Raw genomic sequence first — 19,526 nt, forward strand, 5'->3', positions numbered from 1 at the left:
ACGATGGCCAGTATGGGGCGCTGCTTGACTAAATAAGCTATGCCTTCTACTCACAGCGGTTCTGTAGTGTACTGAACCCCTTGTAATAATACATTGTCAAACGAATTCTCTCATTGTTGGAATCATGTCAATGCAGTTTAATACACTCAAGGCTGTTTTAAATATAAACCGAGACCAATAACTGTCGTAATATCTGTTTAAAATGGTATAATGATACAGAATATCCAGCTTTGTTGAAGAGACTGCAGGTAGCCCTATATCAACCATCTGAGGGCAAGGTGTACATTGGTCTACTCAAGGTTCATCTTCTTACATACATTCAACACATTGAGCGGTGACAAGACAATAAATGGTTTATAAGAACTGTATTTGTATTCACATTTAGTTTTTTTGTTGATTATTTGAGTACAAGAAAGTAGGGGTTGGTGTCTTGGACCCAAATGTCAATCATGGGGTTATCCAAGAAGCTGAACTTCCCATATCAGCCAACAAGGAAGTTCAATTGAATGGAACAAGATTGGATGAGAGTATCCAAGATCCATGTTTGTTCGGCTGGATTCCATCTTGCTTGAAAAGATCCTGTCGATTCCAAAACCAAATCAAAATTGTCAAAGGCTGGTGACCCCTGATTAAATGAGGCATACTAGTGCACTAGTTGGCTAGTTCATATGCACCATTTGAATGAAATTGTATTTACAAAGCCCTTTTTACATCAAATGTTGTCATGTGGTTTTAGGGTGTAAGTGCTTTGCTCACAAGCACAACAGTTCACCTGAAACAAGCAGCCAGTTAACAATTCAGAACACTTTTTAGCACCCAACTCGAGATTCAAACCAGCAACCCTCTGGTTGTAGGTCCATTTCTCTAACCTCTAGGCTACCTCTCAAACTCCTGGGAAGGATATCTGTACAATAATAAAACAACAAGCCCAAATTATACCAAGTCAAAGACAGTCCTGTTATAGGGGTTTTAAACAAATAGTGATTTGATACAATCCTATTATAGTCTTCAATGATACATGTTAAGTGTAAGCATGTCTGAGGTTTAGCTAACTTAGCCGTGGAGACACTGCAGGGCCTCAAACCATCCCAGTTCAGAGCCACGACAGACCAAGCCTTGCTGAACAGCCTGCATGTTATTGATATAATATTGGTTTACCAGATAATGAAAAGCAAGAGAAGTCTATGGTAATATAATTATTTAAACATTCTGAGTCTTTAAAAAAAATTACCTTTTCAGTTTAGGTATCAAGTCAACAATGTAGCCTCATAATTAGATGTTTTTTCATCACTGATTACTATTTGGTTTCATTTGACCATTAACAAGTTTGAGGTCCTAGGATTGACTTAACTCATTCTTAGGTCAAAAGTGAGAAAGTGTATATATTTAGAAAGATAGAATGCTATTATACAGTCTTTAATGATACAATATCACTAGAAAATCTACAGTTGAAGTCGGAAGTTTACATACACTTAGGATGGAGTCATTAAAACTCATTTTTCAACAACTCCACAAATGTCTTGTTAACAAACTATAGTTTTGGCAAGTAGGTTAGGACATCTACTTTGTGCATGACACAAGTAATTTTTCCAACAATTGTTTACAGACAGATTATTTCACTTATAATTCACTGTATTACAATTCCAGTGGGTCAGAAGTTTACATACACTAAGTTGACTGGGCCTTTAAACAGCTTGGAAAATTCCAGAAAATGATGTCATGGCTTTAGACGCTTCTGATAGGCTAATTGACATAATTTGAGTCAATTGGAGGTGTACCTGTGGATGTATTTCAAGGCCTACCTTCAAACTCAGTGCCTCTTTGCTTGACATCATGGGAAAATCAAAAGAAATCAGCCAAGACCTCATAAAAAAAATTGTAGACCTCCACAAGTCTGGTTCATCCTTGGGAGCAATTTCCAAATGCCTGAAGGTACCACGTTCATCTGTACAAACAATAGTACACGAGTATAAACACCATGGGACCACGCAGCCGTCATACCGCTCAGGAAGGAGACGCGTTCTGTCTCCTAGAGATGAATGTACTTTGGTGCGAAAAGTGCAAATCAATCCCAGAACAACAGCAAAGGACCTTGTGATGATGCTGGAGGAAACAGGTACAAAAGTATCTATATCCTCAATAAAACGAGTCCTATCTCGACATAACCTGAAAGGCCGCTCAGCAAGGAAGAAGCCACTGCTCCAAAACCGCCATAAAAAAGCCTACGGTTTGCAACTGATGTCTTCACTATTATTCTACAATGTAGAAAACAGTAAAAATAAAGAACAACCCTTGAATGAGTAGGTGTGTCCAAACTTTTGACTGGTACTGTATATACGTATCAATCAGAGGACGCTGGTGGGAGGACCTATAGGAGGACTGGCTTATTGTAATGGCTGGAATATAATAAATGGAATGGTACCAAACACATCAAACATATGGAAACCACGTGTTTGACTCTGTTCTATTTGATTTCATTCCAACCATTACAATGAGCCTGTCCTCCTATAGCTCATCCCACCAGCCTCCTCTGGTATCAATCTATCAATAAGTCTAATGTTGTTTGGTATGATAATACTTGTTTTTCATATCCATTTTAAATTGTTGCCAGGCATTAGCCTAGATACTCCCTACTTTTTCGTTTGGTCATTTGTATCAGCAAAACACCTATTGTTTTGGAATTGATTAGCTGGGTGTTTATTCTGTATTGATTTCAGAATGTATTCACAACAAACAAACATTTAGATTGCACAAACTCAATAGGCATTTTTTTGTTGATTCATAGTGGAAAGTGACACTTTCCCCACTAGGGGACAGCGGAGGACTGCTCAAGGTGTCTGTTTGGTCGCAATCTACAGTGTTCCCGTTTCAGCAACACAGTCCATCCAGAACAATCTCACTGGCTGTGTAGCATACAGTAAGTCTACCTATCTCATCTTCCTACGTGTAAAATAAGTCATTCATACATAGTATGATTAGAATTATATAGAATATCCTGTCTTTCCCATTTGAGTCATTTAATAGAAGCTCTTATCCAGAGTGACTTACAGGAGCAATTATGGTTAAGTGTCTTGCTCAAGGGCACATTAGCAGATTTTTCACCTTGTCTGCTCAGGGATTCAAACCAGCGACCTTTGCGTTTAGAACCAACGCTCTTAACCGCTAGGTTACCTTACGCCCATTTACATTTCTACTTCCTCTTGACCTTTTTTCAATTCAAATTCAAACTGAGTTTACCATGCATTCTGACCCCAACCCTTGGTCTGTTACACTACAATATAGATAGTTAGAAACTGATGCAGTAACGGCTTTGATGGTGGGTGGTGACTGTGGTCTCACAGAGCCCCTTACACAAAGGACTAGCATGGTGGATGACTCAGAATACATCATTAGACAACAACAATACAGCCCATAGACAGAGCTCTGTCATTGGCATAGTGTCTATGATCACAGGACAGGCTATGAATTTCAGCTTTGTTTGTCTGTTGAAATGCTGACTGTCTCTCCAGTTGACGTGGTCTGCATGCAGATGGGTTGACCACCAAGCTTGAACGCTTGCATCTGTGTTGGCAGGAAAACACTAGTCATTCATTTCAGGCTCGTCTGTGTCATTGCAGAGCTCAGGAACTCTGTGTTTTTAAAACCAGGCCTGGGGAGGGAGTTCAATGTGACACACAGCATTTCTCAAACCCTACTGGAAGAGCAATAGAAACGGCACAGCTCTGGACAGAACAATCAGATTAAACCCCATTTTTTTCTCTTCTCAGAAGCATTGTACCCATCTGTGGCAGTGTCCTGCACGTGGCCATAATTTAATTCAGTCTGTCTGTGTATAATTTCATTGAAGAAAATCTGCTCAGATTCATGTTAATAGTATACTAAACCTCATGTGTATGTCTGTTGTTTGCATTACATCAGCAGCAATGACAATTCAAGTCTGTCCAGGTTTGAATAGTCGCCCATCTAAAGGACTTTGTCATTGCCTAGTTAAACAGCCTGATACCTGTGTGTATTAGAGGAGTAATGGTTCTGCTTTATGGTAATGATACTGGCAAGAGCAGTGTGCAGGTCTTTCTTTTCTTTGAAGACATCAATGATGATGCCCACACATCTGCAACAAGGAATCTCAGATGTGCAAGTGCATTTTATATTCTGCTTAAAGGCCGGAAGTTCTTCCCATTGACTCTTAATCATCCTGATGCGTGAGGAAGAGGTCAGATTCTGGTATTAAGCTTGTATAAGACAGAGGATTGGCCTTGGCCCTAATGACGGCACAGCATCCACTGGGACAACAGATTAAGAGCACTGACTGCGTAACCTAGCCACCTAACTGAGTTCTGGGTACTAGTACAATATTTAACTCCTGTAGTCTCTCTCACGGCACCGTGACACAGCTTAGTCTGTGACAGCAGAGGAGGTTGGAGGTGGTGGGGTTCTTAGAACCAGTTAGAGCAGTGGTATCCAAACTTTTTATAGTCCCGTACCCCTTCAAACATTCAACCTCCAGCTGCGTTTCAATTTTCACAGAACTGCTTGTTGCAATTTGGATGAGGTTCTCTTGTTCAGATATCAGTAAGTGGACTGGAGGCAGAGTCATACCCTCACAGGTGAATGAGGGATAATGAATCCAGTTGTTTGTGTCATCCGGTTCGGGAAAGTACCTGCGTATTTGCGCACCCAACTCACTCAGGTGCTTCGCTATATCACATTTGACATTGTCCGTAAGCTTGAGTTCATTTGCACACAAAAAAATCATACAATGATGGAAAGACCTGTGTGTTGTCCTTGTTAATGCAGACAGAGAAGAGCTCCAACTTCTTAATCATAGCCTCAATTTTGTCCTGCACATTGAATATATTTGTGGAGAGTCCCTGTAATCCTAGATTCAGATCATTCAGGCGAGAAAAAACATCACCCAGATAGGCCAGTCGTGTGAGAAACTCGTCATCATGCAAGCGGTCAGACAAGTGAAAATTATGGTCAGTAAAGAAAACTTTAAGCTCGTCTCTCAATTTAAAAAAAACGTGTCAATACTTTGCCCCTTGATAACAGCGCACTTCGGAATGTTGTAAAAGCGCTACATGGTCGCTGCCCATATCATTGCATAGTGCAGAAAATACACAAGAGTTCAGGGGCCTTGCTTTAACAAAGTTCACAATTTTCACTGTATTGTCCAAAACATCTTTCAAGCTGTCAGGCATTCCCTTGGCAGCAAAAGCCTCTTGGCTGGATGCTGCAGTGTGCCCAAGTGGGGTCAGGAGCAACTGCTTGCATGTCATGGCTTTTGCGTCATCAGTACAGATACCAACACGAGCAGAAGCTACGGACCGTTAGTGGTATTCCCGCGAGAGAGTAACGGTTAATGTGATTGGATGTTAATTATTTGACTAGGCTACCTGTATTTGACATTGTGTTGTTATTTCGGTGAACACTAGATGGTTTAATTTTATTTTTGCCAGTGGCTACTCAGGTGAGAAAAAAAAACCTCACCCAAATGTATAGCCCCGTTGGAAAATATAAATGAACTGTTTGAAAATGTGAAGATTTATTTATTGATTTATTTATGTTTTAAATGTGAATCACATGTTTATTTGGCGTACCCCCGACGGCATTGTGCGTACCCCTGGGGGAATACCTGAGTTAGAGGTTCTACGTGGAAAAGGGTCATAATGGACTTGTATTCTAGGAAAGAATGTTTTGAAATACTATGTTATAGTTCTGTTCAACCTTTCTGCCCTTTACCTAGCTGTAGGGTACATAGAGGATATGGTGTCTAGCCCAAAATGAAAGGCTTTGTATCTGAAGGTTATGTAAGGGCCAGTGTGAATGATGTCTTTGTGTTGAGTCCGCATGCTACACACTTCCTGTCATGGGGACGGGGATAGGCTGGACAGGAGGTACACACCAACTGACTCTCCCCACTGGGCACAAACTGGTTGAATCCACGTTATTTCCATGTCATTGCAACAAAATAATTAAATGTGGAATCAAGGTGGAAAACTGATTAGATTGCAAAAAGCAATCAACGTAAAGAAATTCGTCTTTTTTCCACGGACTATAAACCTACATCCAATGACATGAACTCATTTTTTTGTTGATTTCACATTGAATTCATGTTAGTTGACAACTCAATCAAAGGTAAATTTAAACTCAATGTTAAACTGACATCTTTGCCCAGTGGGTCAACTCAAGTAGTTTGTTTGTAAGCTACTGAACCAGCTATTTGTATTAAAGCTTCTGAGTAAAAACTGCACCTGATTGTGCATGCATACTGTGCATGAGTGTACATTCATGTATGTGTCTCCACATGAATACATGTCCCGTCCGTAGATATGGGTGCGTCCCTTTAAAGTGCACTACTTTTGACCAGGGCCTATAGGGCTTTGGTCAAAAGTAGTGCACTATATATAGAATAGGACACCTATACTTTTGTTCCAGGGGATCGCCAGCCACCAAAATGAACCCAGAAACAAAAATAGAACATGAGAGGTACAGCTGAGCCTACTGGTAGATCTGTTGGGGTTTTGGCTCTTAGAAGGTTGTAATCTGTGAATAATGAAGACTCACTCCAGCCAGGCCTTGGGCTGCTGCTTGACCATAAATATAGCTAATCCCTTACACCTGACCCCCCTGTTCAGCACACTGAGATGAAAGATATTCTCCCAGGTCACGAAGGGTGTAATGGTAAATGCAAAGTGTGGTCAGGAATCAGGATCTGGACATTTTCATTCATGCAGCTTGTTTTGCATGGAATCCAGGGTATTGGTATTTCAACCAACCAGATTAGCTCTTTTGCCAATAATTGGGCAACATATCCGAATTGGGCTGTCTGTGTAAACGCAGCCTTAGGCCCCGACCTGACCCTCAAAAGATGCCTAACTCATCAACCTCAAAGCAAATGATCGACTTGACCCTCATTGTATGCAATGGGCCATGCAAAGTGTGGTCATGATCTGCCCATTTTCATTCACCCAGTGTCCTAACTCTCTGGGCAGCTTGTTTTGCATGGGATCCAGGCCAACTGTTGGACAGACATTTTGAGGGTCTCAATATTGTGTCAAGGCAAATGTGAGGCCTTAAAGCTTTAAATGTACCTAACATGTGGATGTACGTACTACAGCCCTAAGTTTAATCATCAGTAGTGCATGAGTGCAGTACTTAAGAGGTTCAATGACGCATTAAGGGATGTCATCATAAAGCCTGTGGGTCCTGTGCTCCTATGAAGGACGTCACTGTTGTACAGTAGGATCTATTCAATAGAACATAATGTAGTTATTGTTTAGGTGCATCATTCCGAATAGGAGTAGAGTAGCCTATGAATTTAGTTATGATCTCCTGAGCAGATTTCCAGAACATGATTTTCCCCACAGCATAGCATGAGTCAGTCTCTTAGCTACCAGCCCTGAGGCTCCTGCATCTGAACGGTATTCTCTCTCTCTCTTTCTCTTTCTCTTTCTCTCTCTCTTTCTCTCTCTCTTTCTCTCTCTCTTTCTCTCTCTCTTTCTCTCTCTCTTTCTCTCTCTCTTTCTCTCTCTCTTTCTCTCTCTCTACCTCCCATGGCACGGTCAGGGGAACAAGGGAGAGACTAAGTCTAGGTTATTTCTGGAGGCCAGATCCTTTTCTAAGAGTCTTATCACACCACTGAATGTACCATTACTGTGCAGATGGCTATAGGCTATACGCCTCACAACTACAGTACCTAACCACAGGTGGACAGGTGAATGAATTGGCATCAAGATGAAACTAACAGAGAAAACACATGTGATTAATGACCAGTACGACCTATACGGTAAATCAAGATCCCAGAATAAACATATCTACCACAGTAAGAGTGGCTTGTGTCCTTTACAGGTGAGGTGAATGAATCGGCAACCCATATGAATCACCAACAATACACCATAAATGACCTATGACTTCATGATCTCAGAATAAGTATATGTAGTACTATGCACAGTAAGAGTTGTGTGTCTGCTACAGGTGAACCAATGACCGCCTTGGGTGCTTCCCAATAATATCTCCTTCCACCTGAAGTGTGAACTCATTCACTACTTCCCACAAATCTAAAAGCATTGGATTAGTGGAGGCATGGACTAGAGGGTGTTTCCGCCATATGTCTTATACCAGTAATTTCCTGTAAAGTCAGTGATGGGAAGTGAACAAGTGCATACTTCTGGAGGAAGAAGAGATTATTGAGACACAATCCAAAATCAGCATGGCTCAGTGGGAAAGTTTCTGGTTTGATTTCAGCGTAACCAGGATGTTCTATCCTCTTTCCTCCGGCACATCATGGTTGGTTGGCATGATTGGAGTTCCGGAATCCACAGTCATTTCAAAATGTTCCATATGGACACAATTACATTTTCTGTAGCCAATAGCATAAAATCACCACATCATGGTTGGTTGGCATGACTCATATTCCGGAATCCTCAGTAATTTCAAAATGTCCCGTGAGGACACAATGTTATGTTCAGTAGCGACAGTAAGACAGCAACATCACATTTCATTGAGTCACTGTGTTATCAGTAAACTCAGTAAAAAACTCTTTGTTGTTGTGATAAGGGTGTTTTATTGTCTGTAATACTACCCTCCTTGTACGTAATGTCCACTGTCTCTTACGCAATGAACATAGACAACTTCCCTTTTTGAGAAGTGTTAACAGTGAAGCAATGGGGGTTGTTGTCACGTCTGGGTGTGTGCAATTCACCAACATTTAGTACTCAGTGTTTGTTTTGTACACTTCACTTTTTCAGGAAGTGATAGCCTACTGTTTGTACTCTATACTGTCGTCATGGCCCATGGAATATTATAGGAACCCAAAGGGAAAAGTTGCATGAAATGAATTACAATCCAGAAACCTCAAGATGCATATCTTACCCCAGGTAACAAACATTTTCTACGAAGAGCATATCATCCATTACCTACTGTGCTATTTGTATTGCACTACAGCCAAGCTAAGATCTGTGAGTATGATGAATAAATAGATTTTATGTTACACAGCAAGTAGAACAGTGTTTTGGTCCAGCACATGGTGCATTAGATCAGAACTGCCTATCTGCCTGTCCAGCCCACTGTGCTGTGCAGTAACCCAGTACAGATGTGTTTGATGGATGGGGCCTTTCATTCATACAGAGCCTCATTAATCAGCTCTATCTAACAGTTTCACATATAGGCCTGCTGGATCAACATGGGTCTGTGTCCCAAATGGCACCCTATTCCCTACATAGTGCACTACTTTTAACCAGGGCACTGGTCAAAAGTAGTGCACTATGTAGGGAATAAGGTGCCATTTGGGACTTACTCTGGGATACAATCAGGAACAACACCGCTGCCAAAACAGCCCTCGCTAAGCTGCCTGTTGTTTTTGTTTGAGGCTGTAACCACTCTGGTATATGAAAGTTATTCTGCTGTTATTCGGTTGTTGTTTGTTTAGAAGCTGCATCATGCTTTAGTACTGCTAGCTAATGGACAGTGGGTTATGCTTAACTGTTTTGATGAACTCAGTTGTTTACATGTGGGCACTTTGATGGCCCCACTTGGACCCTCTGTAAGCCAGTCAGTCTGTTTTTTCTGGCAGCTTGAATTGATTCTCCAGTGGCCCATGGATTGTATTCTGAACAGGGTATCAGGGTGAGCTGGAGGGTAGAGGGGGCCAGAACTAGCCTCTGAGGCCCCAGACGGGGTTAGCCCCTCAGAGAGAAGAGAGTTGCTCCCTCACTGGCTGTGTCCCAAATGGCACACTATTCCCTATGTAGTGCACTACTTTTGTGTCTGGGTCCGGTCTTGGTCACAGCAGACTCATGTGTCCCTGGGGCAGCTTTGGCAGCCGCGTGGAGACTTCGATATAGGAGGACCCTGCTCCGGATCTCGAGCTTGATTTGATTGTTGCAGTAATTAGTGCTCTATCAGACTAGCACTAATGATGACATAGATGTGAAGAGACAGGCTACAGTGAGGTCGGTGGTAGAGTACAGAGGTACTGTACTAAACACAACCGGACAGGCAGGCTGAGGCACAGTCCTCCTGTGCAGAACATACTGATCTGGAGAGCACTGGAGGAGGTTGAATGGGGAGTCTGTTTCTTGGGCTACCTGTGGGCTTCCTCTCTCTATTTCTCTGTCTCTCTCACTCCCCCTATCTCTCTCTTTCTCCCTGTCTGTGTGGCTCTCACTCTCAATTTATCTTTCTCAGTCTACCCCCCTCTCTCCTCTCCTCTCTCTTTCTCAATTTCCCTCTCTTTCTCTCAAATGTTCTCTCTCTCTCATTCCCCCTCTCTGTGTGACTCCATTAATCCTTCCTTCCATAAGTTTTTCCAGTCTGCATATTTCCCCTTCTCACCTCCTCGGTGCCCTGACAACCAGGGAAACTGCCTCTCTCTCTCTCTCTCTCTCTACACCCCATGGCACAGTCAGGGGAATGTGGGATACCTGTGCTTCTTGGGCTACCTGTGGGTGATCAGACTGAAACCAAACTCAAGGTTTGTGACCCACATGGCACCCTATTGCCTATGTAGTGCACTACTTTTAACCAGGGCCCATAGGGAATAAGGTGCCATTTGTGACGCACACCTGGCCACATGAGGAAGTCACTCAACCTCCTGGGAAAGGACTGGCCAGAGATAAAAGAGGCTCACAGATAGGTCAGATCCTCACAAGTGAATGAACATTGGACATGTTTTGATCTATCTAGGGGGCCAACCAGGAAATGAAATGAGGGGTGACTAATAGGAAAATGTTATTTTCTTTTGTTCCTTCCCCGGACTGTAATAAATGGATATGAAATATCCTGTCATTGCACTTCTTTTAAGTGCTGAGGTGAGGAGTTTTGGGTAATGTTTTTAAAAATATAACCTCCAACTCCAACACATTCCTTGTGCCTGAGTGTACCTACCACTAATGTTATCAGATTACCTTTGATGTTTTGTCTCCCAGCACTTTAGTTTTAATGTTTCAGTCAGTTACCTAGACAGTTAAAGGCAGTTTAGTTCTAAATACAGTACAACATGTTTCAGTTGACACTGCAGGCCTTGTGGGGCTTAAAGAATGTTGATTCGTTTTTTCCGTACACTATGATTATAAGCACGGTAGCAATAGTGCAGAGAACAACATCGGTCAGTCTCCTCTTTTGGTTATTATGAGTTTACCATGCTCAATCAGACTTTGTTTCTCTGGTTTGAGTCTTTGAGACTTATGTAGTTGTTGTGTTGCTCAAACTGACCTCAATCTTGGCATCCGACCTTCAGAGGGAAGTGCATTCGGCCCAGTACATCACTGGGGCCGAGATCCCTGCCATCCAGGACCTATATAGCAGGCGGTGTCAGAGGAAAACCTTAAAAATTGTCACACTCCAGCCACCCAAGTCATAGACTGTTCTCTCTGCAACTGCACAGAAAGCGGTACCGCAGCAACAAGTCTGGGACCAAAAGGCTCATGAACAGCTTCTACCCCCAAGACATAAGACTGCTGCTGACTCTCTTGCACTGGCTCTATGCACACTCACTGGACTCTACCCACACACGCACACATACTACACTCGGCCTACAACACACACATACACACACACTACATACGCTCACACACACAAAACACACAAACATTGACAATTTTTCACACTCTTCACATACACTGCTACTCTGTTTATTATCTATCCTGATTGCCTAGTCACTTTCACCCTTACCTACATGATGTGTGTATATTACCCCTGCACCCGATACTCCTTGTATATAGTCTTGTTATTGTTATTTTATTGTGTTACTATTTCTTTCTTTTTTGGGGAGGCAAATTTAAATGTAAATTTAAATGTTACTTTTTTTTGTTGGGAAAGGGCTCGTAAGTAAGCATTTCATGGTAAAGTCCACACCTGTTGTATTCGGCTCATGTGACAAATACTGGGCATTTGATTTTATTTGAATCTGGTAACCAAGCCATTACATGGCTTCTAATGATTTTGATTGACGTGGGAAGGGACACCTATTGCTGAGTTAGATATCAACTCCAATTAAGACTACTGTCTTTGTCGATGAGTTGGGCCTAATACTCCTTTTAACCTGTTAGCCAATCGCCTGGTAGGTTACTGGTTGGTTGGAGGCTGGTCACGAATCAGGATACATTTGACCTTTGACCTGCCGTTGAACGCCAAAGTACAGGCTGGATTCAGGCTAAGTAGGGATCTGGTTGCTAAGTGCCCTGGCTCGACCAATCAACTTCAGCTGAGGCCAGTTGAGCAAGCGGGCGGGAGTGTGGTAACCATGGGAACCTCCTGTGGTGAATTTCCATTCAGTGGCTCAGTGGCAAGGCAAGGTCTCGGCCATCATCAACTCCCATGCTTATTCAGAGTTACAGAAGTCTCTGTCTAGACCTGTCAGATTACTTGTCCTTTTGCAATATTAGACAGAGGGTGCCGGTCAGGCAGGTTGGGGTTTACTGTCATGAATTTTGCCATGGAGGCAGAATTGATCGATTTCTGCTAAATGGGCCAGCTGCAAAGTAAAAACTGGCTATATCGTAAACATTTATGGCAACAGAAATGACTTTGTGACTGTGGCAGCTACTGACCACTTCAGGACTGCCTCCATAACAAGATTCATGGCAAAAAAAATGCTAACCTGCAAAGGTTAGTTAGACAACTTAAAGATGCAAATCAAATCAAATAAAATGTTATTGGTCACATACACATGGTTAGCAGATGTTAATGCAAGTGTAGTGAAATGATTGTGTAGTCCGGTGTCTGAAGCACTTAGAAATTCGTAACATATTGTACGAATTGGCATTCGTAACATATCTTACATTTCATACTGAAATTATACAAAAGCTCTGGAGCATCACTTTCAGATCTGAGTAAGGGGAACATTATGTTCCTCTGGTTTCTATCACTTTGGTAACAGCTTGAAATACCTGTCTATTTGTGGAAAAATCACCCTGATGAACTCTTTAGTCATATCCCAGTTTACCTATTTGCTTATGGTTTTGCCTACACCTAGCGACTTGTTTAAATGATATGAGCAAAAAATATTCAATTTTATTTGGAACTACAAGGCAGGCAAAATTAAACAGGCCTATTTATATAGTGAATATGAATTCGGAGGGCATAAATGACTAAATATTAAAGCATTAGACCTCTGACTAAAGGCTTCAGTCATACAAAAGGTATCCTTAAATCCGAACTAGTTCTCTATGGCTTTTTTCTCACTTTCTGTTATTTGAAAATGAAATAATCTCCAAAATATCGCAATTTTTTTAACAAGCCATACAAAGTTGGTTGCAATTTCAGCTTAATCCATCAGAAAATACAGAACAAGTAATACAACAAATATTATGGTTAAACTCAAATAAACTAATTTATTTAAAAAAACATAATGTTATATAAACAGTCCATTTGGAAAGTATTCAGACCCCTTGACTTTTTCCACATTTTGATACGTTACAGCCTTATTCTAAAAATGGATTGGGGAAAAAATCTACACACAATACCCCATAATGACAAAGCGAAAACAGATTTTTAGACATTTTTTAAAATGTAATAAAAATAAAAAACAGATACCTTATTTACATAAGTATTCAGATCCTTTTACTATGAGACTTGAAATTGTAAGGGTGCGTGCTGGTGGCAGGTGTGACGATCGTCGTAAGGAGAAGACCAAGGTGCAGCGTGGTAAGTGTTCATATTTCTATTTTATTTAACTCAGAACACTAAATCAAAATAATAAACAACGAAAAACAAACGTCACATTCTGCATGCTTACTGAGCTGTACAAAAACAAGATCCCACACTGAAGGAGGGAAAAAGGGCTGCCTAAGTATGATTCCCAATCAGAGACAACGATAGACAGCTGCCTCTGATTGGAAACCATACTAGTCCAATCAAAGGAAAAACACAACATAGAAATATAACACATAGAATGCCCACCCCACACCCTGACCTAACTAAATAGAGAAATAAAACGTCTCTCTCAGGTCAGGGCGTGACAGCAGGGAAGTCAGACGCAGGAGATCGAACTTGGTATAAAACGGAGCAGTTTAATAAGTGCTCAAAAACTCTGAAAACCAAAATAATACAAGTGGGTACAAAACCCGTCGCACACCAGAACATATCTTGCACATAGCTTACAAACAAACAATCACCGACAAGGACAATGAGGATGAACAGAGGGTTAAATACACAACATGTAATGAATGGGATTGGAACCAGGTGTGATACAAGACAAGACAAAACCAAAGGAAAATGAAAAGAGGATCAGCGATGGCTAGAAGGTCGGTGACTTCGACCGCTGAATGCCGCCCGAGGGACCAACTTCGGCGGAAGTCGTGACAGAAATTGAGCTCAGGTGCATCCTGTTTCTATTTACTCTCCTTGAGATGTTTTTACAACTTGGAGTCCACCTGTGGTAAATTCAATTGATTGGTCATGATTTGGAAAGGAACACACCAGTCTATATAAGGTCCCACAGTTGACAGTGCATGTCAAATCAAATCAAATCACATTTTATTTGTCACATGCGCCAAATACAACAAATACAACTCCGGGATGCTGGCCTTCTAGGCAGAGTTCCTCTGTCTAATGTCTGTGTTCTTCTGCCCATCTTAATCTTTTCTTTTTATTGGCCAGTCTGAGATATGGCTTTTTCTTTGCAACTCTGCCTAGAAGGCCAGCATCCCGGAGTCGCCTCTTCACTGTTGACGTGGAGACTGGTGTTTTGCGGGTACTATTTAATGAAGCTGCCACTTGAGGACTTGTGAGGAGTCTGTTTCTCAAACTAGACACTAATGTACTTGTCCTCTTGCTCAGTTGTGCACCGGTGCCTCCCACTCCTCTTTCTATTCTGGTTAGAGCCAGTTTGCGCTGTTCTGTGAAGGGAATAGTACACAGCGTTGTACGAGATCTTCAGTTTCTTGGCAATTTCTCGCATGGAATAGCCTTCATTTCTCAGAACAAGAATAGACTGACGAGTTTCAAAAGAAAGTTCTTTGTTTCTGGCCATTTTGAGCCTGTAATCGAACCCACAAATGCTGATGCTCCAGATACTCAATTAGTCTGAAGACTTTTATTGCTTTTTTTAATCAGGGCAATATTTTTCAGCTGTGCTAACATAATTGCAAAAGGGTTTTCCAATGATCAATTAGCCTTTTAAAATTATAAACTTGGATTAGCTAACACAACGTGCCATTGGAACACAGGAGTGATGGTTGCTGATAATGGGCCTCTGTACACCTAGGTAGATATTCCATTAAAAATAAGCCGTTTCCAGCTACAATAGTCATTTACAACATTAACAATGTCTACACTGTATTTCTGATCAATTTGATATTATTTTAATGGACAACAAATTTGATTTTCTTTCAAAAACAAGGACATTTCTATGTGACCCCAAACTTTTGAATGGTAGTGTACGTGTAGGTTGAGTTATTAAAGTGACTATGCATAGATAATAACAGAGAGTAGCAGCAGTGCAAAAGAGGGGGGAGGGGGGCAATGGAAATAGGCTGGGTAGCCATTTGATTAGATGTGAGTCTTATGGATTGGGGGTAGAAGCTGTTTAGAAGCCTCTTGGACCTAGACTTGGTGCCCCATTACCGCTTGCCATGCGGTAGCAGAGAGAACAGTCTATGACTAGGGTGGCTGGAGTCTTTGACAATTTTTAGGGCCTTCCTCTGACACCGCCTGGTATAGATGTCCTGGATGGCAGGAAGCTTGGCACCAGTGATGTACTGGGCCGTACGCACTACCCTCTGTAGTGGCTTGCAGTCAGAGGCCGAGCAGTTGCCATACCAGGCAGTGATGCAACCAGTCAGGATGCTATCGATGGTGCAGCTGTAGAACCTTTTGAGGATGTGAGGACCCATGCCAAATCTTTTAGTTTCCTGAGGGGGAATAGGCTTTGTCATGCCCTCTTCATGACTGTCTTGGTGTGCTTGGACCATGTTAGTTTGTTGTTGACACCATGTGGACACCATGTGGACGCATGTTAGAGAAAAAACCAAGCCATGAGGTTGAAAGAGTTGTCCGTAGAGCTCCGAGGCAGAATTGTGTCGAGGCACAGATTTGAGGAAGGGTAGCAAAATATTTCTGCAGCAAGAACACATTGGCCTCAGCTGGCCAAAAGGCAAAACTGGGCAATCAGGGGAGAAGGTCCTTGGTCAGACTTAGAACCCGATTGTCACTCATTTTCACGTTCCTACGGTGAAGCATGGTGGTAGCAGCATCATGCTGTGGGGATGTTTTTCAGTGGCAGGGACTGGGAGACTAGTCAGGATCGAGGGAAAGATGATTGGAGCAATGTAAAGAGAGATACTTGATGGAAACCTTTATCACAGCACAGTGGAAAACTATATGTCAAATAGAAATCAAAACTGGATGGTGATAAGAGGTACATGGCATTCGGAAAGTCTGAATACTTATGTAAATGTGATATTTCAGTTAGGTTTTTTACCTGTTTTTGCTTTGTCATTATGGGGTGTTGAGTGTAGATTGATTAGGTAAAATATTTTTTAAATAAAAGCTTGAATAAGGCTGTAATGTAACAAAATGTGGAAGAAGTCAAGGGGTCTGAATACTTTCCGAATGCACTGTAGATGCGAGGGGTTGAGTGGAGCTGAAGGGTGAGACTGAAAACAACACGATAACTAATGTAAAATATACTGTGTCCATAAAATGTATATAGGTTCAGAACTTTTGTGAAACAACACGGTTAAAAATATATCACAAATAGAAATCAAAACTGGAGGGTCATCAGAGATAGATGGGAGGGGTTGAGGGTAGCTGAAGGATGGGATTAAAACAAACAAAAGATAACTGTTGTAAAATACAATGTGTCCGTAAAATGTATATAGTATGTATAAGCTGGAAGTAGAAGCCTAAAATATATGGGGGATCTAAAATGATGCAGACAATTTTCTGTCTAACATTATAAGTCAATTCTCCTCCCAGGCTCCCACCAAATGGCATCTGACCGTGTGACCGATTGGCACGCCATCCCATCCATGATCCCCCTCAGTGATTAGGCCTAGGCTAAACTCTCTCAATGACTCAAGAGGGGCACTGGTCTGATCTGGTCTCTGGGACCGGCTGGATTGGTTTTAACACCATTATCTCTGTTCCAGATCCCATGGGATCGATCCACTGTAGACACCTCCCCCCTCTTCCCTGGCACCACCACCAGGTTTCACAAGGAAGAATGGCTAGGCCTGGCCCCAGTTTGTGTAACAATAACCACTTCGGGGTGAAGTTTCCCCTAGGCATAGATCTCGGATCAGCTTCCACTCCCCCAATCTTAACCATTAGTAGGGGAAATGTAAAACTGACCCAAGATCAGCATCTAGGGGCAACTACACCCTACTCCCTGTTTGTGCCATTGACATGACAATGACCAATTGATCTAGGACCATGCTGAAGTCAAAGTCAATGAGAGGGCTCCAAACCATGCCTCAATGGCCTGACTGGCCTCAATGGAAAAACTTCAGAGAAGATTTAATGGAGAAAAAACAATTGTCTCATTGTGAACTCTTAATCAGCGTTGTAAGCTGTCAGAAATGGAGGGATGACAAACGCATACAACACCAGATGTCTGAAGTTCTCTTCATTGGGAGGGAAGCTAGCTATTATTAGCCAGACACACTTGAGTCAGGGCTAAGGAAACAGCATATCTGCAGACGGTACTGTCCAGGTCACCCTCTCTCTCACACTGTACTGTTCCGAGCCTGACGGGAACAGGCTTATCATAAAAATACAAGTCCCGACTTCCCAAAGATTCTCTTCCATTATGAACACACACATTGGACCCGAGGTAATCTAAAAAACAGAAGCCATCAATCAGGTCCATCTGTCAATCATTGAGGAGGAAAATGTCAGCACCCATTTTCAATGAAATCAATTTACGAGGATCATAGACCAAGGCAGGTGTCTTTGCATGGCATATTCCATATGGCCTAAAGAGACCTCTTGTTGTTGGGTTGTTGCACCTTGTCGAAGTGTGACTTAGTAAAAAAAGATTTTACCAAATGTTTACATTCTGGCATAAAGAGCATGTTCAACTTCATTAAAAACTTGTTTTCCCATCTCAAGAGGTTAAATAAATAACAAATACTATAATAAGTGCCAAATAAAGTGACAGGGTTAACCGTAACAGGGTTAACCATAACAGGGTTGACTGTAACCGTGTTGACGATATTATGATGGATTTCCTATTCAACAAAACTGTATGAACAAGGCTTGAAATGATTTATATTTTCTCTAAATATAGTAGAATCAATTTAGAAAATGTCTAACTATAAGATTTCACCTTATAACTGTTAAATATATGCCTGTATATTTACTGTTAGAGAAAATGTGCACGTTTTCTAAAGGTCTCTCTTGATCATAAAGTCTGCCCCCATCGCTTTGAATGTCTCAAAGAGCTCTAGCTAGGCTTCCTGAACTTGTTAGGAACTCGCCTTTCATCACATATTAATATTTTTCTATGACAAACAGAAAGTGTTTTTTGTTTAAAATCTATGAATTAGTTTAGATTACTGGCTATAAATCGATCTCTGAATGTGCTACAGAGACAAAACCACTCTCCTGCTGCGTTACGATGTAAGGCATATGCGTTGTTAGTGACTGTGACGTATGGTTCAGTCAGGAGTGGATGGACAGTCGGAAAAACAAATGAAATGGTAGGATATCCCATCTTCAAGTGGTGTCAGATTTCACATCCTGCTTCACACAGGCAAAATAGAATCAGGGCTATCGCTCAATGCAAGCCATTGCGACCTACGGTGTCCACAGATGGATTTATAAGAGAAAATGTTGTTTGGGACCGGTACCAGAACCACGCAGGTCTCCTAAACAAGGGACTTAACATCGAAGAGATTTTAAATCAGCCATTACTCTCCTTGTGACAGGGGCATTTGAATGCAAGCTTTTTTAATTTTAATTATTGTTAAAACATTTCTAGCCTGACTATCTATGGGTAACAGGGTTGATGTGTTATGCTCGACCCGCTCAGTTTTCCACCACAAAACACCAGAAAATGCCCAAAAAGTGTAAAACCAGCTAACATGCTTTTACACTATGATTTTACTCTTAGATGTTCAATGTTTATTTAGAAAAAAAATATTTAAAAAAAGGATAGTTTCACCATATTAAAACGAGAGTTCAGTTCATGCGACAGGGTTTACCTTAAAATGAGGGCCAGGCGTAAATCACTAATCACAGGAAATAAAAGATAATCTACAGAAATTACTTTTTTTGACGTTTTAAGCAACCAAATGATTAGGGCTTTACAATGATGGTGGGTTAAAATGTCCCTAGAAGTCAGATAGGGTACACAGAGGGATGTCAAAATGCTGAATTTTGGCACTAAAGAAAGTCTTTATTCATATTAAAAATCTGATTTATTGAATTCTCCATCTGATCTGTATGAAAGGGCACTTCATTTAATATAACAGGCTTTTAAAATGCAATATTGATGCACAATTTCTACCTAAAATATCATAAAGGACGCCAAAGGCACTCATTTTGTGGAATGACCCTGTTATTCACTCTTTTTATTTCCC

This window comes from Salmo trutta, chromosome 36 (assembly GCF_901001165.1).
Source record: "Salmo trutta chromosome 36, fSalTru1.1, whole genome shotgun sequence".
Lineage (NCBI taxonomy): Eukaryota > Metazoa > Chordata > Actinopteri > Salmoniformes > Salmonidae > Salmo > Salmo trutta.